The sequence below is a fragment of the Copidosoma floridanum genome, unplaced genomic scaffold (genome assembly GCF_036245765.1).
Source record: "Copidosoma floridanum isolate Cflo_tuat_1 unplaced genomic scaffold, Cflo_Japanese_pri ptg000020l, whole genome shotgun sequence".
NCBI classification, from domain to species: Eukaryota; Metazoa; Arthropoda; class Insecta; order Hymenoptera; family Encyrtidae; genus Copidosoma; species Copidosoma floridanum.
The window spans coordinates 2,370,911-2,383,643 of NW_028321897.1; the positions used below are offsets into that span (position 1 = coordinate 2,370,911).

A 12,733-nucleotide genomic window follows, 5' to 3' on the forward strand; every position below is an offset into this window, starting at 1 on the left:
CAAACCGCAGCAAAAACCGAAAAAAGGTCCTCTCCAAAAATGTCAATAAAAAAGTTGTTAGCCAACATTTTTCAAACGTATTTCTCAATAGATCTCAGTCGAAGTTGGTCCAAAATGTTGGCTCAAGACGGTACAGTGATTTTTCAAAATGCAGCGTAAACAGTAATATTTGAACCAAAATCATTTTTTATTAATAAAATTTCAAGTCCTAATAAAAGCTTATATGGGTAACAATAAATAAATGCTCGTTTTTTCATTATTAAAAATTTTTTTTGTAAAAAATATTGCCACAATTCCCTCAGTTTCCTAAGACTTTTAATAGTTACTGTTAAAATTTTTACTGCTTTCTGTGCATTTTGAAAAAATCATTAAACCTTTTTAACAAGCTCAACTTAAAAAAAAACAAGTGTTAAAATTAAACAATAGAAATATTTGAGGGTTGTACAAAAATTCCTTAATCTATCCTTGAAGACAATAAGAAGATAAACAACGTCAAGGATAATTAAGAACAAACTGATATCGTGTTTTTAATTTTTTCAAGAAAAATATAGTATTTACAATAGTACGATGTTGTTTCTCCTTGTCTTGTAGCAGCCTAACTAGAATAAAACACAACTTTTGTATCAAATATTGCCGGGTTACACGGAACTCGTTTTAATTAAAATGTCGACTTCTAACAATTTCCAAATATAAAAAGAAGTACTTTTTATTTATTTCTGATTGGATAATTTTTCAAAGTCATTGGTAACATAAACGAAATCAATCTAATCAAAAATTTATTCAGATGTATACGAGCAACATCTGAAGACTTACAGTCACCCATTGCTTTTCAATACCAACACTTTTCTCGATGTCTATAGAAAAGCGTGAAGATTCGTATTGTTCCCTAAATGTACATAATATTGTGAAGCAACACAGCCATCTTGGCGTAGCTGGCCTTATCAGGAGACGATAGTGGTAAGATTACAAAACCTTTACTGCTTCAACAAAGGAGACACCCGTTATCACTATGTATTCGATTATTACGCGAGAGTTAAAGATGTTTTAATGTGATTACTTTATGGACGTATATTGTACGGGACAATAATTTTGACGTTAGAACGACTTTAACTGTGGCACAACGTTACGCTTTTTAAGGTACATTGACCGAGTGACTTTGGAAATTCTGATAAAAAGAGACAAGCAGATAATATAAGTATTGAAATGTGCAATGTTTGTAGTAAGTAGAATGAATACTGATAGTGATAATAAAGTATTAATTTAATTTTACTAGCATGGGTTTTTTTTTTTTTCGTAAAATGAATCACTTTTCAATCGAAGAAGGAAAAACACCGACGGAAAATCAGAATCGCATTGAGTTTAACGATACGTGCTCATGAACAGTGGACAATTCAATACATCATGTGCTGTGCTTATCTACACTGTGGCATTATAATCACCCCCAAATCACAATTGAACAGTGCTGCCAGATATTCTTGTAGAAAGTGGCCAACGTTACCAGCGAAAATGCTGAGTTGACACCGTACAATTTCTGATACATCCATTCACGCAGAACGTATTAAGTGACTTGTATTTACGTACAATAGTATATTACCATTAACTTTTATTCGTTTTTCGAGTTAGTCCGAACACAGGTGTACGCCATGACCAGGAGATATTCCATGCGTGCGTAACAAATTCCTCCACAGAAAATAACACGAGCCCTCATGTGACTTTAGTACGGATCAATCGTTTTTTCATCTAGATTTTGTTTTAATCGAGATATTTCTCATTTTTAATGTAATTTTTACCTTCAATTGAAGAGAAAAAAAGACATTGCAGAATATCGGCTAGTGATAAATTAATATTTGAATTGAGTTAAAATTTGTTCCGTTTATATCTGTAAGAGAGAAGTAGGAGATTCAATGGAAATAAAAATACCAGCCAGTGTGGGGGGCGGGAAATCTCCGTGGCATTGTTTCCTTTACTCTGTCAAGAGCAAAATTTCGAGAAAAATAATCGTAAAGACATTTACGGCACCTACGAGTGATACCGTGAGAGCAAGTGAGATAGAAAGAGCGACCGCTGCTGGCCGCCGATGAGCAACAGTACTAAGCTTGGAATTGGTGGAGAGAGGCACGGCACTTGGAGAAAACAGTAGGCAAAAGGCATCCATGATTAAATTTTATCTGTCACCCTGTCCAAGCCATGGCTTTGAGAAAATAGTACACCAGTTCCCAGATCTGTTAACGAAGAAAAAAAAGTAGTTCTTGTTGAGAAAGTGTTTTTTCACGTGTTGGGTACTCATCTATCGACTATGCAGAGCACCAAGTAAGAATTTTCTTCAAAAGAACTTTATATTACATTTCCTTTTGCTAACCGTTTTTTTTTTTTTTTTTTTTTTTTAACTTTCAATTAAACACAATACTTCTAATTGTTCAAATGAAGATTATTACGTATGAAACAAACGTTCTGCTTGCAAAAGACCGACACTTTGAAGTAACTCTATTGATGTTTAAAAACTAAAAAAAGGAAATTTTACTTTAGCGTTAGAATCCGATTGTATAACATAGCGAATGTTTAAGAGTCGTGTGTTGATTAGAAAAAGTAGACATAGTAATTTAAGCATTTTTATTCTGAGTTCTGAAATAACTTAAGAAATCTAACGAATTTTACAATATTGAACCAAACCAACTACTTTTTTTTACCGGTAAGTGTATACAGATTGCCTATAACACGAATGTAATGAAAATTCGATAAATAAATCGTTTAAGTGATAATAATATAAAGAGTGTTTGTAGGATTATAGTTAGCAGTAATTGAACATGACTTTTCTACAAAATTAAAAGTTATGTACCAAGGGAAATAGGTACAGCATTCTCATCTACATGCAAATTACCACCAGGAAAGTGATACCCGCTAACCCACCCTTTTTTTCTGAGACACTTGTGTGATTTTTTAAATTACTCTGATAGAATTGCTTTTTTTTCTTCTCCATTTTAAGGTTGAGAGTACAAGATAACCTCACAGTAAAAATAGTCACATTTACTGCCTACTAGTTAAGTGTTTTTAAGTCCTTTTCGTCGGAAAAAATTGTAAAATCTACTGTGCTAATCTAATATCACTTCGTCATCTTCAGAGATTTTGTTGTTTGGATAATCATTTTAATTTTTACGAACAGTAATTTTTTGTTGTAAGTCTAGTATTTTCAACTGTACATACATTTTTTAAAACCGTATCCAAAATTGTTAAAATTATGTTACCGAATGCACATAGTAGAGTAATACCAGTTTACCATTCTAGCACAATAGTTTTTACTATTTTTTTTCTGTTAGTGTATGAGAAATCGATACCTTTTCTTACCTGGGAGGCAACGTGACATTATCATACTGTGATCAGGGAAAAAATATGGATGTTTGGTCGCTACGAGAATTTATAAAAAAATCCAATAAATGTTCAGACATTCAATAATTGTTTGAAAACTACAGATTTTTAAAAAGCAAAAATCTGTACATGGATTAGTTTTAGGTATACAGAAATTCAAAAATGTTTATTTGAAAACTCCATTTCGATTTTTTCTGCTATGGTGTTTCCATGATATACGGTAAAAATATGCTCTAAAGAAAATATCCAATATTTATAGTTTAGATTTTAAGGTTCGGTTTTTAAAAACCTCTGATTTCTCCGATTTCTCTGGGAGAACTAGAAATTGCATAATAATCAAGCCTAATCAAAGATTATTATTTAGATTCCAAACAGTGTCCGAATGTACTCTAGAGAAAAGTCGGAGGTCTGAAAACTTTCATTAGTCGTCCACTTGATCGCTGCTCTTATTTTAACTTTTACTATATTCACTCAAAAACCGTGCTTGGTTCCGTAAGCGCATATGAAAAGTAAAAAATAATTACTTTTTTTTTTGTTTTAACGATAAGACTTTATCTTATCTTTTCGAGGGTCAGCGCGCGTATCGTTATGAAGAAAAATATTTTCAATAACTTTATCTGATATTTGTTTAGACATAGCATTTGAATTTCTTTTTGTTATATTGTAGACATGTCTTGAGTGTACAACTAAAATTATTATAATTCTTAGGCAAATACTGAAGTGATTTCATGGAAAATCTAATTTTGCAAACCTAAGAAACAAAAAGTAGTTTTTATTTTATTTCAGTCAGCACCAGCTTGTGGAGAGAGCACACGACTTTGAGGAAGCTATAACGTTCGAAAAATTTTGGAAAATTTTCTGTTGTACTTCGAGACACCATAAGCCATCGCTGAATTTTTGATACTTATGAATAAAATATTCATGCTTTTAGCTAAGTTACGATAATCAATTGTCTTTGCCAGGTCTCAATCAACGAAAATTAAGAGCGAGTGTTGTTGTTAAAGAAAATTTTACTGAATTTGGCACTTTCTATTAAAAGTAAATATGATTGAAATATGACTAATGCAATTTTTATACGAATTAATATTTAACGTCATACATCGAATTTCATCAGAATTTTTTGGCTAATTTTAATATTTCTGTAACTTTTTATTGAGATGATCTAGCTGAAAACAATGTCTTATATGAAAAATAATTGCGAAAAATTAAAATCTTAGTCCCGATGATGTGGCGCACAAAAATACTTTTCATTCCAATTTTGGAAGACCCTTAGTATTTTGTCACTATCGATTTTTTTATAGTATAGGACTAGCAATCATACTTTAAAGTTCATAATCCTTTTCTTCATACCTGTTGACCGTCCTTGTCATTTTGTTTATAAAACCCTTATACGTGAATTTTAATATACCAATAATCAACCCTCTCACAATAGCAGAAAAAAGACAACGAAACATTTCATTGAGAATGTTTTGTACTATACATGCAAGGTGAGCCAGTGTAATCTTACATAAATCTTCGTGTGAAATATAGTTATGTAATCAAATTTTAATAAATTTGCACTTCAGATTTTTCACTGTTCAATGCAAAAACAAGGATGTAAATTATAATATATATCTAGATAATTATAGTTAACACATTTTGCGAGAAATATGAAAACTTATGGAAACTTGATCTCTTGTATATACCAATTATAAACTAATAAAATTCTATTCACATGAAATCAGTAAAATTTAACTAACTTCATCGTCAATCGCAAGGTTTTCTGTAAAAAAAAAAAAAAAAAAAAAACAGTTAAACTAACAAAAATTGTTCTATCGCCATTTGTTGATCAACACCCATCTTTTGGCTGTTCAAACAGAGAAGGTTATGTAAAAAAACGTTATTCCGTGATGTTGAATAAGTGACACAGACTTTGGTACAGATACTCCGATAATGATAAAACATGATCTTTCTTAGTCGTAAGTTCAAACGTTGGGTACCTATGCATGTAAATGCAAGCGTCAGCCAACGCGGCGGTAATGGCGCGGCGCTAGAAGGCCTTGAAAACGACCATAAGTGCAGCACACAGCTTATGTGTTACATGAGCGTAGAAGAGCGCATTGGAAGCGAGGCTGTTTTTTTCTATTCAATGCGTCATTATTTTCTAAAGTTTGGATTACAGGAAACTGAGCTGCGAGTCGGTTGAACGTGGAATACCGCATTTTCTCTTTTAAGTGCTTATCAATATTAACGTTATTAAAAAGAAAAAAAACTTCTTCTTGTAACTTTGTCGTAAAAGACTTAATTTTAATCTAGTCCCAACGTTTTTTATCGAATCAATAGCTTAATTGTTCAATCCACATATCGAATTGATACGTTCATAGTATGACATGTAAATATGTATGAGGGTATAAAATTTTTCTCTGCAAATTTAATAATGGATTGAAGTGAATGTAATTGATTTTTTAATTAAACTAATCAAGTGAAATATTTCAACTATAAATTTCAAATAAAATAAATGAAAAAATGAAGTATCAATCGTTGGTTAGTATTAATAAAATAAAGAATCTCGTTCCAATATTTGATGAGAGTCATAGATTGTTCTTGTAGTGGTGAACGTAATTTTTTTTATGTTTCCATTCTGACTCTGAATTTATTGAGTAAGCACCATCGATAGTACGAATCTGAATGTACATTTAAATTGGTTTTGTTATTATATTTTGTCCACGAACACTATTAGTTTTGTGTATACAGATAAATGACTTTGCCAACATTAAAACATTTAAAAAAAAAAAAAAGTTTTAACATCATCTTATAAGAACAGCATCATATGTTAAATGCATACATTTTAAACCATCGTACGATTATTGTCAATCAAATCATAGAACAATCTATATTTTTACTTGTATACATAAATTTGACGCATTTTGGAACATGCAGAAGCTGCATATTGTAAAAGAACCTTTTTAAGGTGGTTAATGCAAAAAATTATTTTCTTTCAGAAACGTTGAAACTTAAGTGACAGTTTTGAAGTTTCATGAAAATCTGGCATACCATTCTTGACAGCTCAACTTAATATGGATCACGTTTTGACATGACACCTCATAGGCAACTAGTTAGAAAATATTTGTTTACATAAAAAACTGATAAAATTTTCCTACGATTGTTTAAAAAAACTGATCTTGTATGAAAAATACACTATTTTTTAAGTCAAAATATCAGAAACATCTTACGTGTCGTTTATAAAATATTCTGGTTTAAAAATAATTTTTACCACATCCATATGTAGTAATCAAGTTTTTCTTTATTTCTCGCATTTATTAAAAAATTTCTAATAATTTTGTAAAGTCTGTGATGCAAAGTTGCGTACGAGTTTGGTATTTTAACTCATAATAATTGAATTAATTATAAGAGAATGTGAAATTAAGTAGATTAAAAAAAAACTGTAGGTGCTGAATTACTTTAAGGTAGTACTATATATAAGTACTTAGTTATTTAAACGTAGAACTTCTCTGTTTGAAAGTATTCATTTGTATTTTAATTGTTTGAATTTTTACAGAAACATCAAATAATTGTTTTCTTGTGATGTGAAACTGGGGCTATTCTACGGTCCCTCGGGGCACAAATTAGTTGCAGTATCTATGGCGCTTTTGTGACGGAAAACATTATTTCGTTTACACAGAAAAAATAATAAAACATACCATGAAAATTCAGGATTATGTTAACTCACAGTTTATGAAAAAAAGTGTTCGGAAGGGGTGATACTCATTCTGTATGAAGCTCACTAACCCCGTGTTGAAATCCATACTTTGAAAATAAACTACAAATTTTTAGTCAAACTTTGGATTCTCGTTAACTTTCCACCTTATCCTAACTTCGGATTTTTAGATTTACAGTACGCTTATCTGATATAGTTTTGTCCACAGACTGGTTTCCTTCACATAGAAACCCAAGATAAGTTCTCTGATGGAAACCCCATAACATGCGTGTACTGGCCATCAGTAGTCAATAATTACTAGTGGGCATTTTCTAGTTTTTCGCTCCGTAAAATTATACCGGTAATGTGAGCATTTTTTGTTGGAAGTAAAAGTGGGAACCTTCCTCTGTTTTAACCACTTTTGGCTCCCAGCATGCCACTTATATACACATTTCCAATTGTTTGTGCGAATGCGCACATAAATATTCCCAATTACGTTCAGCGACAAGCGTTGCTCGTTTCCGATAAGTAGGTCATGCAAAGAATAGGAATAAAGCAACCACGAAAAGGAAATCGCCTTAATTGCAGCTCGCCTAGTAAGAGGTCGATAGAGGTTCACACAGAGGCGAGTCCCTCACGTACAACGAACTCGGACCCGACTCCCCGTGGGGTTCCCTCGCAGCAACGTTATAGCCTTCCCTGCCAGTTAGACCTGCACCCCTATAGGTATACATATATACGTTTGCGCGGCACCCAAGTCCTCTCTCTCTCTCTCTCGTCCTCGCAGTCGTGTGTGTACGCGCAAGCGCCTCTCCCCTTTTCGTCCTCCCTCTCTCTTGCTCTTTCGAATGATTTACAAACGAAGCGACCAAGGGGGCGTTGACTGGGCAACGACACCCTCGTCCCCCGTTTCATCGGGCTTTTGTTGTATGCTCGGGCCACACACCCTTTTACGCTACAACTCTAGAAGCCCTTTTCTTCTCTCTCTCTCTCTCTCTCTCTCTCTCTCTCTCTCTCTCTGTCTGTGTGTGCGTATCTTTTGAATCACTAATTCTAGCTTTTGATGTGGAAAGTAGCTAGGAAACTCTGCAAATTTAATTCACTCGTTGGAACCAATCGCTTTATTTTCTACAGGGGCTCTTGTAGGTAAATTGGGTGCACGCATTTTAGAGGTTCCGGGAAATTGAATTAGTACAAAATTAATCATAGATGGAATTTTATACCGTGCGTATTGGTCATCGCAAAGTTACCTACCTGTTTAATATCCATCTATAGCATGATGTATTATTCATAGTGCATTTTGTGGATGGCTATGTGTAGTTTTCATCACAACTTTTCCAGCATACATTTTTTGTAGGTGGCACAACCGTTTTCAAATTAGGATTGTATTCGTGATGTAATGAACCTACCATTATTTTACGTAACCCAACAAATTGACAAATTTTATCAAACATTACCGTCACATGTTTAACTCTTACAATCAGTTACTTGGGTACCTCCGTTAATTTCCATTGATAGCTAATTCGGGTGCATTTTTCTTCATCCTTGATAATGGTATACAGCAAATACCATAATAGCCGACAATTGTAATAATTAATTATTAATCATAATCATTACAGTAGAGTAATCGATGGTGTTTTCCATAATCAATAGCGGTTACATGTCTGTTACTAATATAATCAAAACAATTCCCTTGTCCTATGATTGCTTGGTCAGATGTCAGATACACAATAATAGTCATGATAATAAAAATAATAACTATTAAAATCACTGTCTGAGGCAACAACCACGAGATTCAATCTACGATATCATGAAAATTAATCTCGTAAATTGGCAATCCAGCAAATTAAACAGTGTCCCAGCTCATCGTGACGTTTTGTCTTTCGTAGCTGAACAGTACGTGCATATATCCGTGTTGCACATGTATATGTACACGATACCACATTAAGTGACAGCTTTATTCTCGCCGTCACGTAATGCGAAGATCCAAATTCCCATTTTCACGCGTCCTGGTCATGGATGTGGTTTTCACGTGTACATGTTGCACACATGTGCCAGAGCTGAATTGTTTCCAGCTGAAATCGATCATGAATAAAACATTGCTTAGCCAAAAGAATGGCTACTCGTGTCTCCCAGCTGCTGTTGCTTCATCACAAGTTGCCCTACCTCCTATCCCCGTGATCACCGTGGAAGTAGCAATAAAAGCCAGATCCCTCTATTCTGGAAGGTTTTCTGAAGAAAGCATGTAACAGAGAACACGGATAATTGAACTTCTGTGAGTAAAACAAAAATGTCCACTGTATCAATTTTGGACTCAAACGGGAATTTCGTTTGACATTTATTTTTACGTTATTTGTTTCGATGATCTTCCTGTATCCAAACCGGAAAGTGAACAAACAACCGCACTGAAAAAATTGGATTGTGAGCTTTTAAAATATTTCATGTCATTGGTTGATGGGAAATTTTCACCCGTGCAATGACTTTCTTTTGGAATTTCTAAAAGTTCGGGAAAACAATTTTCAAAGTGACTTTTTGAAAAATCAACCATGTTTCATCAAACCAGCGTTTAGCAATTCATACATACATAATTTGATAACTGGTCGGTTTGTTGGTACATATAGTAAGTGGGGTCTGAATATTTGATAAACATTGCAACGAGTCCCTTCAATAGTGAGAAATCATTGAGCAGTGGCTCTTAAAGAGACCATATCCATTTTTTTATTTTGGAAAATAATTATTCAAACGCCTTAAAGTGGTGCGCGTTAATTGACATTCATTGAAACTGATGTGTGAAGAAGCTTAACCTCTACCATTTTACGCCAAAACATTTACTTTTAAGCCTACGATTGCTACGTCAAAGTATGCCTATAAAAAAGTTTTTAAAAACGTTATTGATGTATTTTTTATTCAGCTTTTTAACAACATAAGTAAACCTAAAAAAAAAAATTAAAAACATTTTTACGTCAAAAACGAGAATTGTTAGTAATTTAGATCAAAAGACCACTTTTTTAACGTCAATGTTGTAATTATTAAAGTACGATTTTTTATTATCCTTAAGATGTCTGAACTTCATAGTAAAAGATAGACGTAAAATCGATAGGCAGTTCGCTGTTGAAGCATAATACGTCGAGTGGTATGCGGCTTTAGCGGTTTTCCACTGTAATATTGATAGTTCGAGAATAATTGAAAATCAAACTCTAAAAATGGCTGTATTGATGTTATTAAGATCCTCTTCCGATGTAGACTACGAAAAACAATATTAATGTCGTTTTTGGGGTGTAATATTTTTTCTTCTTTTTTTAAGTTAAACAGTCATATTTTTCTGAATTTGACAATGTTATTGAAAATTTGATCAATATGTCGAAAACATACTATAATTTTTTTTTTATAAGCTTAGATCGATGCAGTAATCGAAAAGTAAATGTTTCTTACGTTAAACACCTTTGTATGCTCGAAGAATGTAATCATGTGGAATCGTGACTAACGGTTAGTTTTATTCGATTAAAAAGAAAATGGAAGGTGCATAAACATGGGAATTTTAAACTTCAGTGAAACGTTTGGAGCCAACCGCCCTAAAACAAACGGCGAAAACCCGACAAATATTTTCTGTGAAAAACAAGCGGCCGAGCCGTCGAAAACAAGCGAGCTTTGCATAACATTGTGATGGGTTGCACTGTGCTGCGAAAACTCGTGAAATCAGCCCGGTGCAGGGGGGAGAGGAAGTGGATTCAATTAAAAATTTTCGACAGAGAAGTCAGAAGCAAAAAAGCCCATCCATTTTCCAGTTCACCCGTATACCCGTACTCTCGCAATCGTACTTTATATATAGGCGGATGGAAAGTCAATATTGCAGTTAAAGTTTGAATGGAACGTCGTTGAGATTTCTTTTTCATTTCAATAAATTGATTTTGATGGATAAAAATTTACTCAATTGCCAAGTTTCTTACTTGAAACAAAAACTTTCGATACGTTTACTGTTAAATGCTAGTCATCGATTTCTCAGTGTTAATGATCTGAAACAAAATAATTTTACTTAACATAAGCAGCAGAGAATTTTCGTGGTCGATGAAACCATCCCTAAAATAGTACAGTATTCATGTAGTAATCTTTCTAGGTGCATTTAAAGAGTATTGAATATAAGTACATTGAATATTGACTCACCCAAATTATTTTTAAGATGGTTTCTCTAGATGGCAACGAGGAATTGATGACATGTTTAATTAAAAAAGCTAGCTAAAAAGTTGTGATTTCATCAACAAATCCATTGTTTTGTTTTTCGGAAATGATTTTCATCCTCTTTGTAAAAAAGCGATGAAGGTGGAAACTGACTGGTGCAAGTTGTCGCTAAGTCTGTAATCAACTCTCTTGACCTGCAGTATAAGTAACGATATGTTCACACTTCTAGCGAAAATAACTGGTATAAATAGTAACAAACACAAGCTGAACACGCAAGGGAGTTAACTTCATTCATCACGTGGAACCCTGATCTTTGATAAAATCACGGGTCTCATTTATTTTCTTATACCCTATTTCTCTCCTCTATGGGAAATGGGAACTAATGGCACGCGCAGATTTTTCCGTGGGCCTCGCTAACTTTTCTCTCGTAGCACCTTTTCCTCTTCGTTTAACACTAACAGAGAAGGAATATGGTTCTTCGTGTCGCAAGTAATTTCGAAGCCGCTGACCTATATGCGCAAGGCTGCTGTCAACAACCCAAGGATCTAAAGCTGCGATGGGCAATTTCGCGCTGGAAACTTTCCAACTTCCATCGTGTCGTCGTCGTCGTCGTCTTCGGTTAAAAATCCTCTGCAAGTCGAGGGTGGCGCGTTCAAAGGAGGGAAAAGAAAAGATGTTTCCGTAAGATCCCCAGTCACCTCGATTATTAACTTCCCTTTCGGAAGCTTGGAGCTTTATGAGCAGCGCTCTTGATAAGCGACGGTGTATATAGCTTGCTAACTTTCCGGATGGCTGACTGGCTTCGTTGCGATCCTTTTTAAAGTGGGGACAAGTTCGTGACAGTCTTGGACGTTCAGGATAGTGGTCCGTACGGCTCGATCGAATTCAATTTTGTGGCTATGGCAAGAGGTTAGGATTCTGACTCGCTCGCATTTATGAACGGTATTCTCAGTATTGCGTTAGACTGCTTCGCAGAAGTTATATTTTTGAGGGATTGAAAGTGGTCGGAGTCAACTCGAGAATAACATTTTTCATACTCGAATAGATCTGGTTAGATAAAGACATGTCATTAGTGTAAAAAAGCATATACCTAACCTCCATTTGTCAAAATTTCATCTTTTTTAAGGTTAGTTTTTGGGTAGTACGTGTGTGCGCTGTAAAGGGTGTTCTGGTGTAATTTGATTTGACGATAAAAAGTTTGGAAAATTAGTTTTGACAATATGGACTGAAGTTGGAATGTACGGAGCAGTTTTACGGATATAATATACTTACTGTTCTTAATGTAACAGTAAGTAAATTGTGAAAAATAGACAAGTTGTAAATAAACTATTTGGTGATGCATTACAAAGATCCTTGCTTTCATAGTTATCTTATTGTCAACATGACGTTGCTATACATCACTTAATGGTTTTTTGAAGCACAAGTATAAAAGTATTTGAGGTGTGGACTTGGGTATTAACTGATCTTTATTTTTTTATTAATACCTTGTATCTGATTGAAGTTTGTAGGTTGCAGTGA

General features: G+C 33.9%; 1 protein-coding gene across 3 annotated transcripts in view; it reads left to right on the top strand.

Moving 5' to 3' along the window:
* LOC106642024 (uncharacterized) overlaps positions 1-12,733 on the top strand; it is a 120,931-nt gene that overhangs the window by 58,580 nt on the left and 49,618 nt on the right. The window contains exon 1 of one of the 3 annotated variants that reach the window (XM_089593767.1): positions 2,251-2,310. The exons of the other annotated variants lie outside the window; for them this stretch is intronic. The gene's annotated coding sequence lies outside the window, so the exon portion shown is untranslated. Of the gene's footprint in view, positions 1-2,250; positions 2,311-12,733 lie in introns of those variants that run through there. 3 annotated transcript variants of the gene reach the window in all.